The sequence below is a fragment of the Apodemus sylvaticus genome, chromosome 11 (genome assembly GCF_947179515.1).
Source record: "Apodemus sylvaticus chromosome 11, mApoSyl1.1, whole genome shotgun sequence".
In the NCBI taxonomy this organism is placed as follows: domain Eukaryota; kingdom Metazoa; phylum Chordata; class Mammalia; order Rodentia; family Muridae; genus Apodemus; species Apodemus sylvaticus.
In genome coordinates, this window is record NC_067482.1 from 104,377,846 (window position 1) to 104,404,973 (window position 27,128).

Genomic DNA, 27,128 nt, shown 5'->3' on the forward strand with positions numbered 1-27,128 from the left:
AGGACCAGATGGTTTTAGTGCAGAATTCTATCAGACCTTCAAAGAAGACTTAACACCAATACTCTTCAAACTATTCCACCAAATAGAAATAGAAGGAACACTACCCAACTCCTTCTAAGAAGCCGCAATTACACTGATACCAAAACCACACAAAGATCCAACTTAGAAAGAGAATTTCAGGACAATTTCCCTTATGAATATTGATACAAAAATACTCAATAAAATTCTTGCCCACTGAATCCAAGAACACATTAAAAACAATAATCCACCATGATCAAGTAGGCTTCATCCCAGGGATTCAGGGATGGTTCAATATAAGGAAATCGATCAATGCTATCCACTATATAAACAAACTCAAAAAAAAAAAACCCACATGATCATTACATTAGGTCCTGAAAAACCATTTGACAAAATTCAGCATCCTTCAGTTTTGGAAAGGACAGGAATTCAAGGCCCATATCTAAACATAGTAAAAGCAATATACAGCAAACCAGTAGCCAACATCAAACTAAATGGAGAGAAACTTGAAGCAATCCCACTAAAATCAGGGACTAGACAAGGCTGCCCCCTCTCTCCATATATAGTTCTTGAAGTCCTAGCTAGAGCAATTAGACAACATAAGGAGGTCAAAGGGATACAAATTGGAAAGAAAGAAGTCAAACTATCACTATTTGCAGATGATATGATAGTATATTTAAGTGACCCAAAAAAACTCTACCAGAGAACTCCTACAGCTGATAAACAACTTCAGCAAAGTGGCTGGTTACAAAATCAACTCAAGCAAATCAGTATCCTTTCTATACTCAAAGGATAAGCAGACTGAGAAAGAAATTAGGGAAATGACACCCTTCACATTAGCCACAAACAGCATGAAGTATCTTGGGGTGACTCTAACCAAATATGTGAAAGACCTATATGACAAGAACTTCAGATCTCTGAAGAAGGAAATGGAAGAAGATCTCAGAAAATGGAAAAATCTTCCATACTTGTGGACTGGCAGGATTAATATAATTAAAATGGCCATCTTGCCAAAATCAATCTACAGATTCAATGCAATCCCCATCAAAATCCCAACTCAGTTCTTCACAGAGCTAGAAAAAGCAACTGTCAAATTCATCTGGAATAACAAAAAACTCAGGATAGTTAAAACTATTCTCAACAACAAAAGAAATTCTGGGGGAATCAGTATCCCTGACCTCAAGCAATACTACCAAGCAATAGTGTTAAAAACTGGATGGTACAGTGACAGGCAGGCAGATCAATGGAACAGGATTGAAGATCCAGAAATGAACCCACACACCTGTGGCCACTTGATTCTCGACAAAGGGGCTGAAAACATCCAATGAAAAAAAGATAGCCTTTTCAACAAATGGTGCTGGTTCAACTTGAGGTCAGCATGCAGAAAAATGCGAATTGATCCATCCTTGTGTCCTTGTACTAAGCTCAAATCCAAATGGATCAAGGACCTCCACATAAAGCCAGACACTCTGAAGCTAATAGAAAAGAAACTGGGGAAGACCGTTGAGGACATCGGTACAGGGGGAAAGTTCCTGAACAGAACACCAATAGCATATGCTCTAAGATCAAGAATTGACAAATGGGACCTCATAAAACTACAAAGTTTCTGTAAGGCAAAGGACACCATCAAAAGGACAAATCAGCATCCAAAAAATTGGGAAAAGATTTTCACCAACCCTACATCAGATAGAGCGCTAATATCCAATATATACAAAGAACTCAAGAAGTTAGAACCCAGAAAACCGAATAAGCCTACTTAAAAAATGGGGTATAGAGTTAAACAAAGAATTTTCACCTGAAGCACTTCGGATGGTGGAGTAACATCTTAAAAAATGCTCAACTTCATTAGTCATCAGGGAAATGCAAATCAAAACAAACCTGAGATTTGGCCTTAAACCTGTCAGAATGGCTAAGATTTAAAACTCAGGAAACAGCAGGTGTTGGCTAGGATGTGGAGAAAGAGGAACACTCCTCCACTGCTGGTGGGGTTGCAAATTGGTACAACCACTCTGGAAATCAGTCTGGCGGTTCCTCAGAAAATGGGCACATCACTTCCAAAACATCCTGCTATACCACTCCTGGGCATATACCCAGAGGATTCCCCAGCATGTAATAAGGATATATGCTCCACTATGGTCATAGAAGCCCTATTTATAATTGCCAGACGCTGAAAAGAACCCAGGTATCCCTCAACAGAAGAATGGATGCAAAATATGTGGTATATATACACAATGAAGTACTATTCAGCCATTAGAAACAATGAATTCATGAAATTCTTAGGCAAATGGATGGAGCTGGAGAACATCATACTAAGTGAGGTAACCCAGTCTCAAAAGATCAACCATGGTATGCACTCACTAATAAGTGGATATTAGCCTGGAAAACTGGAATACCCAAAACATAATCCACACATCAAATGAGGTACAAGAAGAATGGTGGAGTGGCCCCTGGTTCTGGAAAGACTCAGTGTACCAGTATAAAGCAAAACCAGGACAGGGAAGTCGGAAGGGGTGGGTGGGAGAACAAGGGGAATGACTTTCGGGGAGTGGGGGAACCAGAAAAGGGGAAATCATTTGAAATGTAAATAAAAAAATATATCGAATAAAATAAAGAAAAACTCACCCATTGGATGATCCATAGAGATTATTCCATGCTTGGTAGCATCACAAAGTATGACTGTCTGGCTTTTTGGAATGCAGAGATGTTTCAAGTTTAAAAGAAGGCACACCTCTCAGGGCAGTGTCACTTTGTACAAGTGACAAATACCCTCTGAGCTTTGGCATGTGTACATTCTTTCTCAATGTCAGAAGAATTCTATCTCCAAGAGTGTTCAGTAAGGACACTATCTAGGAAGAAGTCTGAGATTCTTCCAAGATCTACTCTTCCAAGAGTAGATTAAAGTTAGGGACTAGTAGCTGGGAATAAATGTATAAGAATACTTCAGAGACTGCTGTCACTGTTGATATGAAGTGGTATAAACAAAGCACCTGAAGACAGCATGGGTGTCATTGTAATGTCCCATTTAAATAAAAATCTATTCCGTTTGACCACAAAAAAAAAAAAAAAAAACAACAACAACAACAACAAAAACTCAGGAGACAGCAGGTGTTGGCAAGGATGTGGAGAAAGAGGAACACTCAGCAATTAAAAACAATGAATTAATGAAATTTTTAGGCTAATGGTTGGAACTGGAAAATATCATCCTAAGTCAGGTAACCCAATTACAAAAGAGTACACATGGAATGCAATCACTTATAAGTGGATATTAATTAGCCCAGAAGCTCTGAATACCCAAGTCACAATTAGCATAACAATGACTCCCATGAAGAAATAAGGAGAGGGCCCTGATCCTGGAAAGGCTTGATCCAGAATTGTAGGGGCATACCAGGATAGATAAAAAGGAGGGAGGTGATTGGAGAATGGGTGGAGAGAAGAAGGCTTATGGGACATATGAGGAGGGGGGAACTGGGAAAGGGGAAATCATTTGGAATGTAAACAAAGAATATAGAAAAGAAAAAAAGAAATAATTGAATTAACATAGTGTTGTCTATCTAACCACTTCAGATTAAAGATGGATATCAGCAATAAAAGAAAAGTCAGACAAAACAGAAATTCATTTTAATTAAATAACACAATACTGGACCTAGACTGAATGAAGAAAGAAATTAAGAAGGAATATTTCAAAATCCTAGATTGGATGAAAATGAGAATATAACATACCAAAATCTATGGTACACAGTGTTCACACACATAAAGAGGGAGTTTGTAGCACTGTGAGCCTACGTAAAAAAAAAAAAAAAAAAAAAAAAAAAAAAAAAAAAACTGGAGATATCTCAAACTCATAGTTCAGCTCCGCTCCTGATGGCCATAAAGAAACAAGTATAATCACCAACCTAAACTAGCAAATAGAAAGTTATAATCAAAATCAGACTGAAATGCATTAAATCACAACAAAAACAATATTAAAAAAGTTAATGAAGCAAAGAGGTGGTGCTTTGAAATTATTAATAGGATTGGCAAAATTTTCACTAAACTAACCAAAAAAAGAGATGATCTAAATTAAATTAATACTGTTAGAAAAGAAAGAATAGATAGCACAGTGGACACTGAGGAGATTTCAGAGAATCAAAAATCTACAGTAAGTGGGATGCGGTGGCATATACTTTTAATTCTGAGAGTTTGGAGGCAGGTGGATTTCTATGAGCTGAGGGCCAGCCTAGTTTACATAGTGAGTTTCAGGTCACCCAAGGCTACATAGTGAGAACCTGTCTCAGAACAAACAAAATCCAAAATTCCTATAGTCTGGAAAATTGGAAAATCTAAAAGAAAAGGATAAATTCTTGTCAGATATATACAACATACCTAAGTTAAAGCAAGACAAAGTAATTTAAACAGACCCATGGCACCCAGTAAGATGAAAACAATAATTAATTAAAAATATCCCAACTAATGCCAGACATAGTGACTTACACTTTTAGTCCTAGCTCTCAGATGCAGAGACAGGAAGATCTGTAAATTCAAGGCCAGCCTGTTTTCAGTCAGATTTCCAGGACAACCAGGGATATGTAGAGAAACTCTGTCTCAAATACACACACACACACACACACACACACACACACACACACACACACACTTTCTATATAATCAGGAACATGACAAGGATGTCTGCTCTTTTGACTCCTATTCAACACAGTACTCAAAGTCTTAGCTAGAACAGTATGGTACACGAAGGAGATACAACTGAAAAGGAAGATGTCTAAGCGTCTTATTTGGCAGATTATGTAGTTGTATGCAAATGACTTCATGAGAAAACTCCTCGAGCTGAGAAACACATGAGGTAAGTGTGCTAATGGCCCAGCAGTGGTTCTGAGTCCTCTGTCTCCTCCTACTCAAGCTGTCCAGACACCGCAGCACACCTAGACCAGGCTAAAAGGATGAAGCAGAGTCTGGACAGGCTGGGCCGGGCAGGATCCTGGTCCAACTGGGTGTTGTAGCTGCTTGTATTACTAATGCTAATCACATTCCCCAAAAACTGTTTGTAAGAGTGCCTGCAGAAAGAAACTGATGCCATCAGCCAATGGCTGGGCAGGGCAGACAGGGGCAGGACTTAAATTTCCAGGGCTTGGGAGCAAGTGAGAGGAGGAAGGAGACTATTGGCATGCCAGGAGAAAGAGAAGGAGGAGAGGAGAGAATCCAAGCAAAGAGCAGAGAGGAGGCCAGAGCGCATGTGAAGGAGCCGGGAGAGTGCGGCCCAGGTGGGCGGCCCTCTAGGTCCAGGACAACCAAGGAAGAATGTAAAATGTATTAAGTGATAATTCAGTGTTATTAGTGGGAGGTGGATTAACCACATGGAGGTTAGGATGTAGCCCAGCTATTGCGCAATTTAAGGCATAGCAAAATATAAAGGCTGTGTGTGACTCTCATTCGAAAACCCTGAACATTGGGGTGGGTAGCAAAACTACCTTCTCCCACGATCTATTTAATTATTTAACTCTACAAGAGTGAGTACCAGGAGGCCTGGAGAGAGAAGAGAGAAGGCCTTTTCCAAAGATCTTTTAGACAAAGGCCTTCTCCAACAGTCTTCAATGAAACAGTTCTCTTAGATGATCTTAGCTTGTGCACATGCCTTTGTTTAGGTTGGGCTTAAATGCTAAACTTGACTTGGAATGAGTCAGGGCTATAAATGGACTTTGGGGAGTAGGAAGGAGTTTTCGGTGTAAATGACAGTCATTGGCTAGTGTTTAAAGTTATGTGAAAGCCTCCTTTGTGTGGAATGGCATTCCAGAAATCTCGGGTACTTGCTAGGTGACCTCTAATCAGGAATAGAGGACGTTTGTAGATCTATCAAGAACGCTTCCCCAGGTAGAGGATGTGGAAAGTTTGGATTCCCCAATGAGCTCAGAGAAGGAAAAGTTCCGCTGGTAAAGAGTTCCCCATTTTGCACAGAACTCAGATGAGCTCAGATGGTAGACTTTGCTTATAATTAGCAGGGTTTCCCTGCAAAAGATATTCAACAAATAAGCAAGATAACAAAATAAGCATAAAAATGGTGATGTTCATAAATACAAATGACAAACACATCAAGAAAGAACTCAAGGAAATAATTTGATTCATAATTTCCTCAAAACAAAACCTTGGAATAAATCTAACCAAAGACATTAAAAATGTGTACAGTGGCTGTCGTTTCCAGGACGAGAGAGGGGCGGATCCTGATCCCTCTGCAGCAGCTAGAACCGCAGCCACTGTCCCCTCGCAGCCAACTGCCACCACGGTGAAGATTGTGACAATGAAGATGAAGGCATGCCCGGATCAGAAGCTGAGCATCAGCAGGTTAGGAAGAGAGTGGAGGTTTTCCAGAGCAAGGCCACCTATGCAGAGAATTTTATCCAGAGCATCATCTCCACCATGAAACTGGCGCTGAGGCAGGAGACCATGCTGGTTGTGGGTGGGGACAGTCGCTTCTACATGAGGAAGGCCATCTAGCTCTTCATCTGCATCACCGCAACCAATGGGATTGATCGCCTAGTTATTGGACAGAATGGAATCCTCTCCACTCCTGTCATATCCTACATCATCCAAAAAATCAAAACCATTGGTGAGATCATTCTGACAGCCATCCACAATCCAGGAGGGCCAATGGAGATTTTGGAATTAAATTCAATATTTCTAATTCCTGTTCCAGAAGCAATTACTGATAAAATTTTCCAAATCAGCAAGACAATCGAAGAATATGCCATTTGCCCTGACTTGAAGGTTAAACCTCAGTGTTCTGAGAAAGTAGCAGTTTGACTTGGAAAACAAGTTCAAGTGCTTCACAGTGGAGATTGCGGGACTCCGTGGAGGCCTATGCCACCATGCTAAGAAACATCTTACTCTCCAGTTTAACAGACTGAAGATACGCATAGTCGTCACACATGGAGTTGTGGGACCATATGTAAAGAAAGTCCTCTGTGAAGAACTTGGTGCCCCTGCAAACTCAGCTGTGAACTGTGTTCCCCAGGAGCACTTTGGAGGGCACCATCCTGATCCCAACCTCGCCTATGCTGCTGATATGGGGAGACCATGAAGTCAGGAGAGCATGATTGATTTCGGGGCCGCCTTTGATGGTGATAGGCATCAGACATGATTCTGGGCAAGCACAGGTTCTTTGTGAACCCCTCTGACTGCAGCCGTCATTGTTGCCAACATCTTCAGCATTCCATGTCTCCAGCAGACTGGTGTCCATGGCTGTGCATGCAGCATGCCCACAAGTGCTGCTCTGGACCGAGTAGCAACTGCCACAAAGATTGCTTTGTGTGATACCCCAAATGACTGGAAGTTTTTTGGGAATTTCATGGATGCCACAGAGCTGTCCCTCTGTGGAGAGCTTTGGGACTAGTTTAGACAACATCTGAGCGAAAGATGGACTGTGGGATGGCCTGGTCAGTCTCTCCATTCTGGCTACCGGCAAACAGAGCGTGGAGGACATCCTCAAAGACCAATGGCAGAAGTTTGTTAGAACTTCTTTACCAAGTATGACTATGAGGAGTTGGAAGCCGAGGGTGCAAGAGAAATGAGGAAGGACCTGGAGGCCCTGATGCTGAACCGATCCTTCCCGGGGAAGCAGTCTCAGCAAATGATAAAGTCTACACTGTGGAGAAAGCTGATAACTTTGAATACAGTGACCCAGTGGAAGGAAGCATTTCAAAAAATCAGGGCTTAGACCTTATTTTTGCAGATGGTTTTCGTATCATCTTCAGACTCAGTGGTACCGGGAGTGCAGGGACTACCACCTGGCTCTTTATTGATCGCTACAAGAAGGACATTGTCAAGATCAACCAGGACACCCAGGTCACGCTGGTGCCCCTGATCTCCATTGCTCTGAAAGTGTCTCAGCTCCAGGAGAGGACAGGCCGCACTGTACCCACTATCATCACCTAGAAAGATGGCCAGATGTGACACGTCCCTCCTCCAGGACCTGTCCACACCACCTGATTGAAGAGCATGGACAGAACAGTGTATTCGCCTGGGCCTTTTAGGATTCGGTCTTTATTTTTTTTTACTTCCTACTCTATAAACAGCCATTTGTGAGGCACTGCCACAGTGTCAGGGAGAGGGAGAGCAGACCCGAGGGCCTGCACCCATGTCTGTTCCTTTTCTTGCCCTATTGAATTGCTGCTCTGTGGGCCCTTGTCTCCCAGCATCAGGTACAGTACACTACACTGTAAACCCCTTCAGCAACTCCAGTCCACCCTCCAACTCCTCCATTGGGGACCAATGGTTGGCTCAGTCCAATGGTTGGCTGCTGGCATCTGCCTCTGTATCTGTAAAGAAGGTCCCCTCCAGAGACAACCATAACAGGCTCCTTTCCAAATGCACTTCTTGGCATCCATAATAGTGTCAGGGTTTGGTGACTTTATAGGATCAATACCCAGGTAGGACAGTCTCTGGGAGGCCTTTCCTTCAGTCTCTGCTCCACACTTTGTCTCCATAATTGCTCCTGGGAGTATTTTGTTCCCTTTCTCAGGAATTTTCTTTTTTAAAAAGGCAAATCTTAGCGTGGATATGGGAGAAAAAGGAAATTCTTATTATTAAACCAAGCAAAACATGAAGTGACATTTACAATTAGCTTAAGCAAATACAAATACAGAGAGGGAAAAATCTGTTGCTATGTCTAATCATCTTTGGCCATGTTAAAAGAGCCAAGAATATTCCTCCCAGACTTTTGTCTTTCCCATATAGACAACGTTGATGTGCCAGGGCATCCCCTTCATGTCCTTGCTTTCAAGTGCATTCATGTACCATAGTTCATGAGAATCTTCCTAGAAGGCCACTTTGTATAAGAACATTCTGCAGTCTGCTCCATCCATAGTTCAAAGTAAGTTCACAGCTTTTTTACATGGGTTCCTACATTGAGAGGAATTACACAATAGAACATTACTTAAATGTTAGGAAAAATGAAAATTACAGGTAAATAGAAGGTGTTAGAAACAGTAATTCTGAGTGAGGCAACCTAGACTCAAAAAGATATGTGCCATAAGTTTTCTCTAACCTTTGGATATTACTATTGAATTTTCAGATATCTGTATTTCATTTGGAATATTCAGTAGGACAAGGAAACTATTAATGGGTCATAGGAGGAGTGCTCAAAAAAAGGGGGGTGAAAGAATGAACTGATATAAAGGGTTAAAATGAAATAGTGGAACAGGAAGAGTTATGTTACAGAATATTTGATCCTATTGTGAACCCTGAGATTGTGAACTGGAAAAACTTGTTTCTTGTTGTAGGGTGGCTCAGCCCTAGCACACCCCTTTAATCCAAGAGCTTTATGTAAACAAGAACTAAACAAAGTCAAGGAGAGGTAAAGGGGCATAGCAAGCAACCAGTTGACAGGTAGTGAACACAAGATAAGCCAGGAAAGAGAAAGTATGAATAGTGAATTGAAGTGTTGTATTTAAGACAGTGTGGAGCTCTTAGAAAGAGAAGGAGCTCTTATCCTCTGGGACATCTGGTTCAGATGGGTGCTTTCTGTGTTTCTCTAAGCTAGCAATCTTTCACCTCTGCATCTGGCTTCTGATTCTTCATTAGGTTTTGTTTTTTAAAAAATGATAGCCAGGCTGTGGTGGCACAAGCCTTTAATCCCAGTGCTCAGGAGGCAGAGGCAGGTGGATTTCTGAGTTTGAGGCCAGCCTGGTCTACAGAGCGAGTTCCAGGACAGCCAGGGCTATATAGAGAAACCCTGTCTCGAAAAAAAAAAATAGGTTCATACTGGAGGTGTTATGGGTAGGAGGCAAGATAATACAGAGAAGTGAGTAAAAAGGGACCTTTTGGAAAAGATTATAGAAATCTACTACTGTAGAAGCTTCACACAGACACATACACATACAGAAAGAGAAAGTTAAAATTGAGTTTCTCTATAATGGGTCAAAAATTCCCGTACTAAACGCCAGAGATGAACAAATAAAATATCCAATGCCGCCAGTCTCAATCTGTACCAGGGAGCTAAGGCTATTCCACAACCCTCTGTACACAGGTCCTGACAGGATAGAGCTGTTCTCTCAGGAGTGCTCTCACCATGGGGCTCACTTCTTTCTCTCCAAAAACTTTCTGAAGTGGGACTGGCCAGAAGCACACAGGGCACAGGAATAGTGGACCAACTGGCACAGGATCCTGCTGGTCACCATGTGCACCCAGAACTAAGGCTATTCTACAGCCCTATGTATACAGGTCCTGCCAAAAGAGATCTGGATTCCCAGGAGTGTTGACTCAGGCTTACAGACCAACAGGAGGGAAAAGCTCCAGCAAGAGACAGCAAGACCAACTAACACCAGAAATAACCAGATGGCAAAAAGAAAGCACAAGAACCCTAACAATAGAAACCAAGGCTACCTGACATCATCAGAGCCCAGTTCTCCGACTACATACCAGAAAAGCAAACTTTGGATTTAAAATCACATCTTATGATACTGATAGAGGACATTAAGAAGGACATAAATAATTCCCTTAAAGGAATACAGGAGAACACAGGTAAACAGGTAGAAACACGTAAGAAAGGAAAGACAAAAATCCCTTAAAGAATTACAGAAAAACTCAACAAAACAGGTGAAGGAATTGGACAAAGCCAAACAGGATCTAAAATTGGAAACAATAAAGAAATCACAAAGGGAGACAACTCTGGAATTAGAAAACCTAGGAAAGAAATCAGGAATCATAGATGAAAGTATCACCAACAGAATACAAGACATAGAAGAGAGAATCTCAAGTACAGAAGATTCCATAGAAAACATTGATATAACAATCAAAGAAAATTTAAAATGTAAAAAGCTCTTATCCTAAAACATCCAGGAAATCCAGGACACAATGAAAAGACAAAACATAAGGATAATAGGTAGAGAAGAGAGTGAAGATTCCCAATGTAAAGGGTCAGTAAATATTTTCAACAAAATTATAGAAGAAAGCTTCCCTAACCTAAAGATGGAGATGTCCATGAACATACAAGAAGTCAACAGAACTCAGTCAACAGAACAGAAGTCAAATAGAACAGAACAGAAATTCCTCCTGTCACATAATAATCAAAACACCAAATGAACAAAACAAAGAAGGAATATTAAAAGCAGTAAGGGAAAAAGGTCAAGTAACATATGAAGGGAGACCTATCAGGATTACACCAGACTTCTCAACAGAGACTATAAAAGTCAGAAGATACAGGGCCGACATCATACATAAGCGATAATAAATGCCAGCCCAGGCTACTACACCCAGCAAAACTCTCAATCACCATAGATAAAGAAACCAAGAGATTCCATGATAAAACCAAATTTATACAATATCTTTCCACAAACCCAGCCCTTCAAAAGATAATAAATGTAAAACTCCAACACAAAGAGGGAAACTACACCCTATAAAACATAAGAAAATTATCTTTTTTAACAAACCAAAAAGCAGATAGCCACATAAACATAATTCCACCTCTAATAGCATCCATCCCTTCTCCTTAATATCCATCACTTCTCCTTAATATCCCTTAATATCAATAGACTCAATTCCCAAATTAAAAATAACATAGACTAACAGACTGTATACATAAATAGGACCCAACATCTTGCTGCATACAGGAAACCCACCTCAGAGAGAAAGACAGACACTACCTCAGTGTAAAAGGCTGTAAAACAATTTTCCAAGCAAATGGTCCCAAGAAACAAGCTTGAGTAGCAATTCTAATAACAAATAAAATTGACTTTCAACCTAAAGTTATCAAAAAAGATAAGGAAGGACACTTTATACTCATCAAAGAAAAAAATCTACCAAGAAGAACTCTAAATTATGAACATCTATGCTCCAAATACGAGGGCACCCGCATTCACAAAAGAAACTTTATTAAAGCTCAAAGTACACATTGCACCTAACACAATAATAGTGGGAGAATTCAACACCCCACCATTCCATCAATGGACATATCATAGAAACAGAAAATAAAGAAAGACAGTGAAACTAAAAAAAAAAAAAATGAACCAATTGATTTAACAGATATAACATTTTATCCTAAAACAAAGGAATATACCTTCTTCTAAACACCTCAGGGTACCTTCTCCAAAATTGGCCATAGAAGCGGTCACAAAACAGACCTCAAAAGATACAAGACTGAAATATTCCCATGCATCCTATCAGATCACTACAGATTAAGGCTTGTCTTCAATAACAACAAAACAAAAGAAATTCCATATACACATAGAAGCTGAACAACACTCTACTCAATGATAAACGTGATCAAGGAAGAATAAAGAAAGAAATTAAAGACTATTTAGAAATCAACGAAAATGAAGTCACAACATACCCATAGTTATGAGACACCATGAAAGCAGTGCTAAGAGGAAAACTCATAACTCTGAGTGCCTCCAAAAAGAAACTGGAGAGAGCATCTCTCCAGTTGACAACACATCTGAAAGCTCTAGAACAAAAAAAAAAAAAAAAAAAAAAAAAAAAAAAAAAAGCAGCAAATACACCCAAGGGGAGTAGACAGCAGGAAATAATCAAACACAGAGCTGAAATCAACCAAGCAGAAACAAAAAGAACTACACAAAGAATCAACCAAACCAGGAACTGGTTCTTTGAGAAAATCAAGAAGATAGATAAACCCTTAGCCAGATGAACCAGATGACACAGAGGCAGTGTGCAAATTAACACAATCAGAAATGAACAGGGTGACATAACAATAGAAATTGAGGACATCCAAAATATCAGCAAATCCTACTACAAAAGCCTATACTAAACAAAACTACAAATTCTGCATGAAATGGACAATTTTCTAGACAGATGTCAAATACCAAAGTTAAATCGGGATCAGATAAATAATCTCAAGAGTCCCATAACCCCTAAAGAAATAGAAGCAGTCATTAATATTCTCCCAACCAAAAAGGTCCAGGACCTGATGGGTTTAGTGCAGACCTTCAAAGAAGACCTAATACTAACACTCGTCAAACTATTCCACAAAATAGAAACAGAAAGAACACTGCCCAATTCATTCTATGAAGCCACAATTACTCTGATATCTAAACCACACAAAGACTCAACCAAGAAAGAGAACTTTAGACCAATTGCCATTATGAATATTGGTGTGAAAATATTCAATAGAAAACTTGCAAACTGAATCCAAGAACACATGGAAACTGGTGCAAAAATATTCAATAGAAAACTTGCAAACTGAATCCAAGAACACATGGAAACTATCATCCACCATGATCAAGTAGGCTTCATGCAAGGGATGCAGGGTTAGTTCAATATATAAAAATACACCAAAGTAATCACTATATAAACAAACTCTACAAAGTTTCTGTAAGGCAAGGGACACTGTCAAAAGGACAAAACGGAAACCAACAAATTGGGAAAACATCTTCACCAATCCTACATGTGATAGAGGGCTAATAGCCAATATATATAAAGAACTCAAGAAGTTAGACCCCAGGGAAACAAATAACCCTATTAAAAAATGGGGTACAGATCTAAACAAAGAATGCTAACCTGAAGAAGTTCAGATGGCCGAGAAGCACCTTAAGAAATGCTCGACATCATTAGTCATTAGGGAAATGCAAATCAAAACAGCTCTGAGATTTCACCTCACACCAGTCAGAATGGCTAAGGTTAAAAACTCAGGAGACAGCAGGTGTTGGTGGGGATGTGGAGAAAGAGGAACACTCCTCCACTGCTGGTGGGATTGCAAGATGGTACAACCACTATGGAAATCAGTCTGGCAGATCCTCAGAAAACTAGACATGACACTTTCAGAGGACCCTGCTATACCTCTCCTGCACATATACCCAGAGGATTTTCCAGCATGCAATAAGGACACATGCTCCACTATGTTCATAGCAGTCTTGTTTATAATAGCCAGAAGCTGGAAAGAACCCAGATGTCCCTCAGTGGAGGAATGGATACAGAAAATGTGGTATATTTACACAATGGAATACTACTCAGCAATTAAAAACAATGAATTCATGATTTTTTTAGGCAAATGGTTGGAACTGGAAAATATCATCCTAAGCAAGGTAACCCTATCACAAAAGAATACACATGGAATGCAGTCATTGATAAGTGGATATTAATTAGCCCAGAAACTCTAAATACTGAAGACATATTAGCATATCAAATGATTCCCATGAAGAAGGAAGAAGAGGGCCCTGATCCTGGAAAGCCTTGAACCAACTTTTTATAGAATAGCCTGAATCTGGAAAGAGCCTTGATGCACCTCAACAGAGGAATGGATACAGAAAATGTGGTGCATTTGCACATCAGAGTACCAATCAGCTATTAAAAACAATGAAGTCAAGAAATTCTTAGGCAAATGGATGGAACTAGAAAATATTATCCTGAGTGAGGTAACTCAATCATAAAAGAACACACATGGTATGCACTCACTTATAAGTGGATATTAGCCCCAAAGCTCAGAATACCCAAGATACAATTTACAGACCAAATGAAGCTCAAGAAGGAGGATGACCAAAGTGTGGATCCTTCAGTCCTTCTTAGAAGGGGAATAAAATACACATGGGAGGAGATACAGAGACAAAGTGTGGAGCAGATGCTGAAGGCAATGCCATCCAGAGACTGCCCCACCTGGGGGTCCATCCCATGTACAGTCACCAAATGCAGACACTATTGTGGATGCTAACAAGTGCTTGCTGACAAGAGCCTGATATACCTGTCTCTTGAGAGGCTCTACCATTGCCTGACAAATACAGAGGAGGGGTGCTTTCAGCCAACCATTGGACTTAGCACAGGGTCTCCCACGGAGGAGCTAAAGGAAGGACCAAAGAAGCTGAAGGGGTTTGCAGCGCCATTGGAGGAACAACAATATGAACTAACCAGTAACCCCAGAGCTCCCAGAGAGTAAACCACCAACCAAAGAGAATAAATAGAGGGACTCATGGCTCCAGCTACATATTTAGTAGAGGATGGTCTTGCCAGTTATCAATGGGAGGACAGGCCCTTTGTCCTGTGAAGGTTTGATGCTGCAGTGTAAGGAATTGCCAGGATAGGTTGGTGAGCAGAGGGAGGGGAATGGGATAGGATTTTTTTGGGGTGGGGGCATGGAAACAGGATAACATTTGAAATGTAAATAAAGAAAATATCTAATAAAAAACCCAATGCCAACTTGCTTCTCATTGCGCAGTGAATTCCCATAAACCTGCAAACATTTCAGACTATGGCCATTGACTCATGTACCTCCAGAACATCATGGTAGGACCTATTGCTTCAGGAACCACATTCTTGATCAAAGAACACTGGGAAGTCAAGCTTGTAAAAATATGGAAGCATTATTCCTATATTATCTAGCTTTCATAGTGCTAGAATGCTCAGAAGTGCTATGCAGGCTACAGAGGAGAACACTTCACACTGCAATAATGAATGACATATACCCATGGATGCAATAGTGGCATAGACAATAAGGGAGTGGTCAATCACTCTCTGAATGGACCTAAGGACCATACCAAAGGATGAAACTCATATCACCACAAGACTAAGAATTTATGGCTAAACAGGTCATGTAGGTTTTAGGAGACAGTCTACTATTATTATTCTTCTAAATGTACATAGTATTAAGCTGACTCCTAATTATTTGTCACTATGCTTACATAGATCAAGTCAACCACTCTCCAGTAGAAGATCATTCATCCAATATTTTGACAGCACAAACTGGGGTTGAAGAATTTTTTTATAGACATGAAGTTGAGTGAGTAGGGAAAGAAAGGTGACTTAAGGAAGAGTAAGAGGAAGGGAGGGAAGTGTGATCAATACATGTTCATGAAAATATCAAAGAACTAATAAAAACTGTTACTGTAAGAAAAGGGGGGCAGTACTTATTTTCTTCATCCCCCCACCACCACTTCACCAGGTCCCTCCTGCTCCCATTCCCATGTACCCCCCACTCAACCCTTGAAATCTATTCCATTTCCTCTTCCCAGTGAGATACCTGCACTCCCTCTCCACCCTCCTTATTGCTTACCTTCTCTAGGTCTGTGGATTGTAGCATGATTATCCTTAACACCTAATATCCTCTTTGTTTGTTTGTTTGTTTGGTTAGTTGGTTGTTTGGTTGGTTGGTTGGTTGGTTGGTTTGGTTTGGTTTTGTTGAGAAGCGTTTCTCTGTGTAGCCCTGGTAGTCCTGGAACTCACTTTGTAGACCAGGTTGGCTTTGAACTCAGAAATCTGCCTTCCTCTGCCTCCCAAGTGCTGGGATTAAAGGTGTATACCACCACCGCCCGGCATCTAATATCCTCTTATAAGTGAGTACATAACATGTTTGTCTTTCTGGGTCTGTGTTACCTCTCTAGAATGGTTTTTATTTCTAGTTCCATACATTTGCATATAAATTTCATGATGCCATTGTTTTTTGTTGGTGGTGATGGGTTTGTTTGTTGTTTTTGTTCATTTGTTTGTTTGAGACACAGTTTCTCTGTGTGGCCCTGGCTGTCCTGGAACCAGTTCTGTAAATCAGGCTGGCCTTGAACTCAGAGATCTGCTTGCCTCTGCCTTCCAAGTGCTGGAATTAAAGATGTGTACCACCAAGCCTAGTCTGATGCCATTGTTTTTAACAGCTGAGTAACACTCCATTGTATAAATTTACCATATTTTCTTTATCTATTCTTAGGTTCTTTGCAGTTTCTGCTTATTATGAATAAAACTGCTATGAATGTAGTTGAGCAAGTGTCCTTGTGGTATGGTGGAGCATCCTTTAGTTATATGCTCAGTATATATCATCCTTTGGGTGATATATTCTCCGAGGATGGATCATATTGATTTCTACAGTGGCTGTCCAAGTTTACACTCCCACCAGCAATGAAGGAGTGTGCTTCTTGCTCCACATCCTCCCCAGTATTAGCTCTCACCTGTTTTTTTTAATCTTAGCTATTCAGACATGTGTAAGATGAAATCTCAAAGTCATTTTGATTCGCATTTCCCTGATTGCTAAGGATATTAAGCATTTCATTAAGTATTTCTCAGCCAGTTGAGATTCCTCTGTTGAAAAATCTGTTTAAAACTGTACCCTAGTTTCTTAATTGTATTATTTGGTTTGTTGAGGTCTTGTTTCTTGAGTTCTTTGTATATTTTGAAGATTACTCGTCTATCAGATGTGGAGTTGATGAGAATCTTCCTCCATTCTGTAGGCTGCCATTTTGCCCTATTGACAGTGTCCTTTGCCTTACAGAAGCTTTTCAGTTTCACCAAGGTCCCATTTATTAATTATTGATCTTAATACCTACATTATCAGTGTTCTGTTCAGGAAATTATCTCCTTTGCCAAATTGTTCGAGACTATTTCCCAGTTTTTCTTATATCAGATTAGGTGTATCTAGTTTGATGTTAAGGTCCTTGATCATCTTGGACTTGAGTTTTATACAGGGTGATAGATAAGGATCTACTTGCATTCTCCTACATGCAGACATCTGGTTAGACCATAACCATTTGTTGAAGATGCTTTCTCTTGTCCACTGTATGTCTCTGGATTCTTCATCAAAAATCAGATGTCCATAGATATGTGGATTTATATTTGGGGCTTTAATTTAACTCTATTGATCAGCCTGCCTGTTTTTGTGCCAATATAATTCAGTTTTTATTACTAAACCTCTGTAGTACAGCTTAAAATCAAGGTTGGTGATACCTACAGAAGTTCTTTTATTGTACAGGATTATTTTAACTATTCTGAGATTTTTGTTTCCATATGATATTGAATATCTGTCTTAGGGTTTTACTTCTCTGAACAGACACCATGGCCAAGGCAACTTTTATAAGGATATTTTATTGGGTCTGGCTTCAAACAGATTCAGAGGTTCAATCCATTATCATCAAAGCTGGAACATGGTAGCATCCAGACAGGCACGGTACAGAAGGAGCTGAAAGCTCTACATCTTCATCTGAAGGCTGCTAGGAAAATACTGATTCCCAGGCAGCTAGGACGAGGGTCTTAAAGCCACAGTGACACACTTACTCCAACAAGGCTATAGCTACTCCAGCAGGACCACACCCTCTAATAGTGGCACTCTCTGAGCCAAGCATATACAAACCACCACATTCCACTCCCTGGCCCCCATAGGCTTGTTCAAACGTATAGGTCTATGAGGTTCACACATAAACATAGCATAATGCAAAATACGTTTAAGCCAACTTCAAAAGACCCCATAGTATGTAGCAGTCTAATAACATTAAAAGTCCAAAGATCAAAGTCTCTTCTGAGATTTATCCAATCACTTAACTATAATCCCCAAAGCACAATAGGACACCAGCTTGGCAAACTCCAAACTCTGCATCTCCACACCTGATATTTACAAGGTCTTCAGATATCCAAGTCCCTTTTCATCTTTGTTGCCTGAAACTGCTTCTTTCTCATGTTCTGGTTCTACTCCTTGTTAGCAGCTTTCCTCAGCAGATAGTCTACAACTTTGGCATCTCAAATATCTTGGGGTATCCAAGGCAACTTCAATGCCACAGCTTCTTGTTTCAATGTCTGTGATCAACACATGATCGTCTAGACTCCTCCAAAGTGCTGGCGTTACTTCTCCAGCTCTGCCCTCTGTAGTACTTTAAGCTTATGTTGATCCACTCCATATTGCTGCTGCTGTATTTGGTGTTAATCATATGGTAGTAGCATTTTGAATTCACTGGGGTCTTCTGTGGCAACTAGGCTTCATCAATGGCCTCTCATGGGCTTTCTTCATGATGCTAAGCCTCAGCTCCTTTGTATGACTCCTTCATTCCTGTGCCATCAACTGTAACTGTGGTTGAACCTTCACCAAAGGTCTTCTATGGCCTCTCACAGTGCCAAGTCTCAGCTGCTCTTCATGACCCCTTCATGCCTTCAAAACTGCCTGGGTGACTCCTACACATTACCAAGTATAGCTGCAGCACAAGGTACAACCTTGGCTGTCTCTGGAACACAGCTTCTTTTGTGCTCTCAGAAAACACTTTTCAGATGCAGACACTGAGCTGAGACACTATTTCTATGCCTAGAAGTGGTTGCTGCAGGAGCCTGACACAGCTGTCTTCTGAGAGACTCTGCCATATCCTGACCAATACAGATATGGATGCTCACAGCCATAAGACTGAGCATGGAGACCACACTGGAGGAGTTAGGGGAAGGAGTGAAGGAGCAGAAGGGGCCTTATTTGGCATCAATGGGAAGGGAGGCCCTTAGTCCTGTGAAGGTTTGATGCTCCAGTGTAGAGTAATGCTAGAGTGGTGAGGTGGGAGTGGGTAGGTAGTTGGGGGAAGCACCCTCATAGAAGCTGGGTAAGGGGGTATGAGATAGGGAGATTGCAGAAGGGAACCAGTAAAGGGGATAACATTTGAAATGTAAATAAATAAAATATTCAATTTTTATAAAAAGAAAAGAAAGAAAAGACTTGCCAGAAGATATTAGACTCTTCTTAATTACCACTAATTTCTTAGTTCCAGCTAACCAGCATCAATTATCCCAATAGTCCCTTCTATTTTTCACTCTAAAGCCAGAGCCATGGATGAAACTGCAGAGTTTTGCTGCTAGTAGGAGGTGAAACATGCCCCCTGGTCCTTTAAATTGTCATCAGCTTTCTGTTTTCCAACTCCTTCACTGCCTAAGTTTTTTGAGGTCTTCTTCCATTTCCTTCTTCAGAGTCTTGAAGTTCTTGTCATACAGATCTTTCACATGTTTGGTAAGAGTCACCCCAAGATACTTTATACTGTTTGTGGCTATTGTGAAGGGGGTCATTTCCCTAATTTCTTTCTCAGCCTGCTTATCCTTTGAGTATAGGAAGGCCACTGATTTGCTTGAGTTGACTTTATAACCTGCCACTTTGCTGAAGTTGTTTATCAGCTGTAGGAGCTCTCTAGTGGAGTTCTTTGGGTCACTTAGGTAGACGATCATGTCGTCTGCAAATAATGATAGTTTGACTTCTTCCTTTCCAATTTGTATCCCTTTGACCTCCTTATGTTGTCGAATTGCCCGAGCTAGTACCTCAAGTACAATATTGAAAAGATAAGGAGAAAGGGGGCAGCCTTGTCTGGTCCCTGATTTCAGTGGGATTGCTTCAAGTTTCTCTCCATTTAGTTTGATGCTGGCTACCGGTTTGCTGTATATTGCTTTTACTATGTTTAGGTATGGGCCTTGAATTCCTGTTCTCTCCAAGACTTTAAGCATGAAGGGTTGCTGAATTTTGTCAAATGCTTTTTCAGCATCCAATGAAATGACTATGTGGTTTTGTTCTTTGAGTTTGTTTATGTAGTGGATTGTATTGATGGATTTCCGTATATTGAACCAACCCTGCATTCCCGGGATAAAGCCTACTTGATCATGGTGAATGATCGTTTTGATGTGTGCTTGGATTCGGTTGGCAAGAATTTTATTGAGTATTTTTGCATCGATGTTCATAAGGGAAATTGGTCTGAAGTTCTCTTTCTTTGTTGGATCTTTTTGTGGCTTTGGTATCAGCGTAATTGTGGCTTCGTAGAAGGAATTGGGTAGTGTTCCTTCTGTTTCTATTTTGTGGAATAGTTTGAAGAGTATTGGTGTTAACTCTTCTTTGAAGGTCTGGTAGAATTCTGCACTGAAGCCATCTGGTTCTGTGCTTTTTTTGGTTGGAAGACTTTCTATGACTCCTTCTATTTCTTTAGGCATTATGGGACTGTTTAGATGGTCTAGTTGGTCCTGATTTAATTTTGGTATTTGGTATCTGTCAAGGAAATTGTCCATTTCCTCCAGATTCTCCAGTTGTGTTGATTGGTACAGTGACAGACAGGAGGATCAATGGAACAGGATTGAAGATCCAGAAATGAACCCACACACCTATGGCCACTTGATCCTCGACAAAGAGGCTGAAAACATCCAATGGAAAAAAGATAGCCTTTTCAACAAATGGTGCTGGTTCAACTGGAGGTCAGCATGCAGAAGAATGCGAATTGATCCATCCTTGTCTCCTTGTACTAAGCTCAAATCCAAATGGATCAAGGACCTCCACATAAAGCCAGACACTCTGAAGCTAATAGAAAAGAAACTGGGGAAGACCCTTGAGGACATCGGTACAGGGAGAAAGTTTCTGAACAGAACACCAATAGCGAATGCTCTAAGAGCAAGAATTGACAAATGGGACCTCATAAAATTACAAAGTTTCTGTAAGGCAAAGGACACCATCAAGAGGACAAATCGGCAACCAACAAATTGGGAAAAGATCTTCACCAATCCTACATCAGATAGAGGGCTAATATCCAATATATATAAAGAACTCAAGAAGTTAGACTCCAGAAAACCAAACAACCCTATTAAAAATGGGGTACAGAGTTAAACAAAGAATTCTCACCTGAAGAACTTCGGATGGCGGAGAAGCATCTTAAAAAATGCTCAACTTCATTAGTCATTAGGGAAATGCAAATCAAAACAACCCTAAGATTTTATCTTACACCAGTCAGAATGGCTAAGATTAAAAATTCAGGAGACAGCAGGTGTTGGAGAGGGTGTGGAGAAAGAGGAACACTCCTCCACTGCTGGTGGGGTTGCAAATTGGTACAACCACTCTGGAAATCAGTCTGGCGGTTCCTCCGAAAACTGGGCACATCACTTCCAGAAGATCCTGCTATACCAGGCCTGGGCATATACCCAGAAGACTCCCCACCATGTAATAAGGATACATGTTCTACTATGTTCATAGCAGCCCTATTTATAATTGCCAGATGCTGGAAAGAACCCAGGTATCCCTCAACAGAAGAGTGGATGCAAAAAATGTGGTATATCTACACAATGGAGTACTATTCAGCCATTAGAAACAACGAATTCATGAAATTCTTAGGCAAATGGATGGAGCTAGAGAATATCATACTCAGTGAGGTAACCTAGACTCAAAAGGTGAATCATGGTATGCACTCACTAATAAGTGGATATTAACCTAGAAAACTGGAATACCCAAAACATAATCCACACATCAAATGAGGTACAAGAAGAAAGAAGGAGTGGCCCCTGGTTCTGGAAAGACTCAGTGAAACAGTATTCAGCAAAACCAGAACGGGGAAGTGGGAAGGGGTGGATGGGAGGACAGGGGAAGAGAAGGGGGCTTACGGGACTTTTGGGGAGTGGGGGGGCTAGAAAAGGGGAAATCATTTGAAATGTAAATAAATTATATCGAATAAAAAAAATTAAAAAAAAAGTGTGGAATGAGTATCAGGAGTTGAGTTCTTGCTTAGGATGAGCAAAGACATGGGTTTTATCCCTATCACTGCCAATAAAAAGGGCATAACAATCACGTTAGATTTATATATAATATGTCATTCACACATTTCTTTGATGCAAGAAATAAGACCTTGCTGCTATGTCTTCTACCAAGATTTAGCAATCATTTGCTGGTTTTAAAACTCTGTACTGAATTAATTATGTTAAAAATATAATATAATGATACAAAATTTCTGGGAAAGAGCATCTCTTCATGCTTTGCTTCTTTTTCTGTAATAATTTTTTGTGGTTCCTAAAATTTATAACATTAAAGACTACTTATTTTGCAGCCTATTCTCAATGTGTTTTCACAGCCATTACTTCTACTGAGCCTCACAGCTATCTAGAAATTTTGATTAAGGTGTTATATGTGTGGTAATGTGTATTAGCTTGTGAAGAAAATGAAATATTCTTTTCAATGTATGCAGTCACTTAGAAAGTAAGATACAGCAATAAGTATGTTGGTTTTAAGTATTTGGCATCATTTAATACTTTATATGATGCTTATTATATCAAAATTAAATAACTTTAACATCTGGTCTCATCTCTTCCCAAACATTTTGAATGTTTCCCCTTAAGTAAATTAAAAGCCAAATTATCCATGTCCTGACCTTTGTGGTCTATTTGCTGCTTATGCCATTTGTGAAAGCTTCCTTTTATCTCACAGCTCTGTCCAAATCACTTAATATATGTTCTAATAGTTCCATATACTTTTATTCTTGGTACTTTTATTGATGTAATTTTAATATTTTGAGGGTGATTATGCCATATCTGCCTGTCTTTTCTATTTGCTTTACTCCACAAATTAGGAGTTCATGGTCATTGCTAATCAAGGATCATCTCTGCTGAACAATGTACCTGGAATAGAGTAGTTACTATGAAATAAATGAATAGCTCAATGGCATCTGTAAAATAATAGGAGTTGAATTTAGCCATGTATTTATTTCAAACAACTCTACAAGCTCCCTTGTCAGTAGAGCTCTCTTTTGCCATAATTTCACAGGGGAAGCAACTTCTTCACTAGGAATAACGTCCTTAATATATGTGCCTCAGGTTTGCTGTTGCTGTCAGGGAACTATAGTTCTTAAGAAAAGTTACCATGCTGTCAAGAAGAGCCAAGATGTGTGAAAGAACAGTCTGTTAAATGCATTAAGAATTAACGTCTCGGGGGCTGGAGAGATGGCTCAGCGGTTAAGAGCACTGACTGCTCTTCCAGAGGTCCTGAGTTCAAATCCCAGCAACCACATGGTGGCTCACAACCATCTGTAATGGGATTGGATGCCCTCTTCTGGTGTGTCTGAAAACAGCAACAATGTACTCACATACATAAAATAAATAAACAATAAATCTTTTAAAAAAAAAAAAAGAATCAACGTCTCCATAAAGATAATTCTAAGTTGATTGAGAGTGGAATTATAAATATTTTCAGATAAAATTAAAGATTTACATGGAAAATATTTCTGGTAAAACTCAAGAAATATGTAGACAAACACAACTTAAAATTATCTTTATGCCTATCATTTTATCTGTAAAATTTCCATGATAATCTTTAATCTTAACCTGTTTTTCTATATATTTCTTCAATTTTATCAGAAATATTTTCCATGTAAATCTTCAATTCTATCATAAAATGTTTCTTTTTTGTTGTTGTTATTGTTGTTTGATACAGGGTTTCTCTGTGTAGCCCTGACTGTCCTGGAACTCACTTTGTAGTCCAGGCTGGCCTCAAACTCAGAAATCCACCTGCCTCTGCCTCCCAAGTGCTGGGATTAACGGCATGACCCATCACCGCCCAGTGGATAAAATGTTTCTATTTCACATTTCACTTAATTTAGCAATGTTTTATATGTGTACCACTTTACTCTTTAATTTTCCATGAAAATTGTCAATTTTAATGTATTTTTCTATTTTTCTCTTCTATTTTATCTGAAATAGTTTCCATGTAAATCTTTAATTTTATCATAAAGTGTTTTTACTTTCCTTTTCAATAAAATAAAAAAGAATTAAGGTCTCTGAAGTTATTCTCTCTCTTTGAGAGCTAATCTACTCTCAGATAGTAGATGGGGTTTTAGCCATGTGACAGTAGTAGGCTATCAGAACTTGTGAACAAGAGCTAAATCGTTTTATAACTTGAAAATATTCTTGTCTGTTATTCACCTAAGTGGGATTTATTAAGTTCAATAATAGTATTTGAGTTGGAGAATCTAAATGTATACAAACAATTTACTTGATCCACCAGTCCCAGGGGCCTCCATCTGGTCATGGAATCATGATATCCTCAAAGCACTATGAGCATAACATAAATCATCATGCATCTCTTCACATTCAAGACTCCAAACCATTCCATATTTCTCACCGAAGTGCCCATGAGCACACCTGAACTAAGACAAGCTAGTCTTATAGGTACTTGAGGGAAAAATAAAAACAGAAAAACAGTTTTAAATCCCCATGGAGATCTAGAGAAAGAAGAAAGTGTGGGAAAATGTGTGAAGCCAAATTAAGAAAACAAAACAACAACAAAAAAAATAAACTAAAGAAACAAATGTAAATTGAAATAGACCAGGATATAAGTCAGCAGAAGCTTACTCAAAAAAAAAATTACAACCAAAGAAAACGAAAAAATGAGATACCATAGAAGTTGCCATTGCAACTTATAAATGTAATTTTATAGATACTAAACAAACACACACTAAAGTTACCACAATGTACTAGATATGAAGGAAGAAATGTTTAGATAAAAACATACCATGTGTTTGTTCTTAATAGAACTCACATTAAGGCATTGAAAGAGCCTTCTCGGCCGGGCGGTGGTGGCGCACGCCTTTTATCCCAGCACTTGAGAGGCAGAGGCAGGCAGATTTCTGAGTTTGAGGCCAGCCTGGTCTACTGAGTGAGTTCCAGGACAGCCGGGCCTACACAGAGAAACCCTGTCTCGAAAAAACAGAAAAAAAAAAGAAAGAAAGAAAGAAAAAAAAAGAAAGAGCCTTCTCAAGATGTTTTATTTTCCTTCTCTATACTGGCTTTCACAAACTGTGTTCACTCACACACCCTAATGTTACTGGCACATAAATTAAATCTTTGATAAAAAAAAAAAAAACGAGAAATAAAAATATATGAGCACAAGGGGTTCCCAATACTGGCAAGACCCCAATCTACATACACCCTGGGCCAACCTGACCTGCCTAACATTCTTGAAGAAATCTGTCCTAGTGCCAGCCTTAATTTCATTTATATTAGTGTGCTTTCTGTAAAGAGCAAAAGTTTGCCAACAAATTGTCACAGGTGATGCTTCATTGTATAGTGTATAAACTTCTTCACTCCTCGTTCTCACCAAGGCACGTACTGAGCATAGAAAGTTCAGGAAATCTGGTTCAATGTATTTGTGACTAGCAGTAGTAAAAGCCTATAAATGGATGTGCCTATGGGTTCATGATTCCCATAAGGGAGGACATCAGAGGGGGGGAACCATCTCATAGAAAAATTTGCAGTGTGGTGAAAAAGGAAGCCAGGAGTGGACCAACCTCTCCTTTTCTCAGGCTGCCGGGAAGATGGTGGACATTCAGATGGAGCATGCTTACCAAACGTGGCCTACAATTTTTCAAAACAAGAAGCATGTTTTGCTGGGAGAAACCGGCAAGGAAAAATTCCCTCAGCACTACAAAAGCATCGGTCTAGACTTCAAGCCACCCAAAGAGGCCATCAGAGGCACCTACATAGACAAGAAATGCCCCTTCATGGGTAATGTCTCCATCCAAGGTCGGATCCTGTCTGGTGTCGAAGATGAAGATGCAGAGGACTGTTGTTATCCACCGGGACTGTCTCCATTACATCTGAAAATACAAGCGCTTATGAGAAGCGTCACAAGAACATGTCTGTGCACCTGTCCCCCTGTTTCAGGGATGTACAGATCGGCAACATTGTTACTGTCAGAGAGTGCAGACCCCTGAGCAAGACTATTTGATTCAATATGCTGAAGGTCACCAAGGCTGCTGGCACCAAAAAGCAGTTTCAGAAGTTCTAAGGGGACTCTGGTCGATGCCCTAGAACTAAAAAAGTTATTTTCCAACTTAAAAAGAAAAAAAAGAAAAAGAAAAATTTGCATATACCATGAACTATTCTGTATCCCAGGAAGAGCTAATATAGTCAACAATAAAAGAAAAAAAAAGAGGTTCCAGTCCCCCCAAAAAACTATTTGAAGTAGACTACTACAGGCTATCTAGAGCAATTCTAGCTGAAGAAATATTCAAAAGGAAGCACAGTAATTCCCTTTGGGCCAGAGGCCTAGTCCTAGGGAGGGGCTCCCAGAACAGTCCTCATTTCTGTTGACTTGTGTTTTCAAGCTGTTAGTGTAATTCACAGCTACATTGGTTTGTTTTGTTGTTGTGACATCGTCTCCATAGATGTGCATTGAAATTGTGCCCAGCTGCACTAAAGCCAAGAGCCATGCAATCTGGAGGTTGTGTAAGCGAGATTACAAGGCTCCGAGGTATCCAGGGCTGATCCTGCCCATCCCTTTGCTTACCTTCAGGCTCTGCTAAGACACCATGAACAATTAAATGCTGTGCTGGGACCAGATCCAAATCCTGTTGTAAAATGTGGCAGAAAACACACAGCTTTGTCTCCACATCAGTGCATGACTTACACACTCAGGAGACAGTCACTGATAACTAGAACCAATCTGGGCCTTGAGTTTCTGCTTGCCCTTCCCTTTTTATGCATAACCCAACTTACTCATCTTTATTCATTTCAGGAGAAAACTCTCTTCATGTTTTCTTAAACTCTCTGTCCCTTTCAAGAAACAGTCTCAAGAAGTAAGTCTATCAGCTCATTCACACAAGACTACCAAATCAAATACAAGCCATCCAGTTAATCTTTTGGAGTAAGTAAAAACACAGTATTTGGAAAAT

At 39.9% G+C, this 27,128-nt stretch overlaps 2 pseudogenes; both read left to right on the plus strand.

Annotated features, from left to right (window-relative positions):
• Positions 1–5,366: 5,366 nt before the first annotated feature.
• LOC127696813 (phosphoglucomutase-1-like) lies at positions 5,367–7,938 on the plus strand (annotated as a pseudogene).
• A 17,831-nt stretch (positions 7,939–25,769) lies between these two features.
• LOC127696578 (40S ribosomal protein S11-like) lies at positions 25,770–26,242 on the plus strand (annotated as a pseudogene).
• Positions 26,243–27,128: the final 886 nt, after the last annotated feature.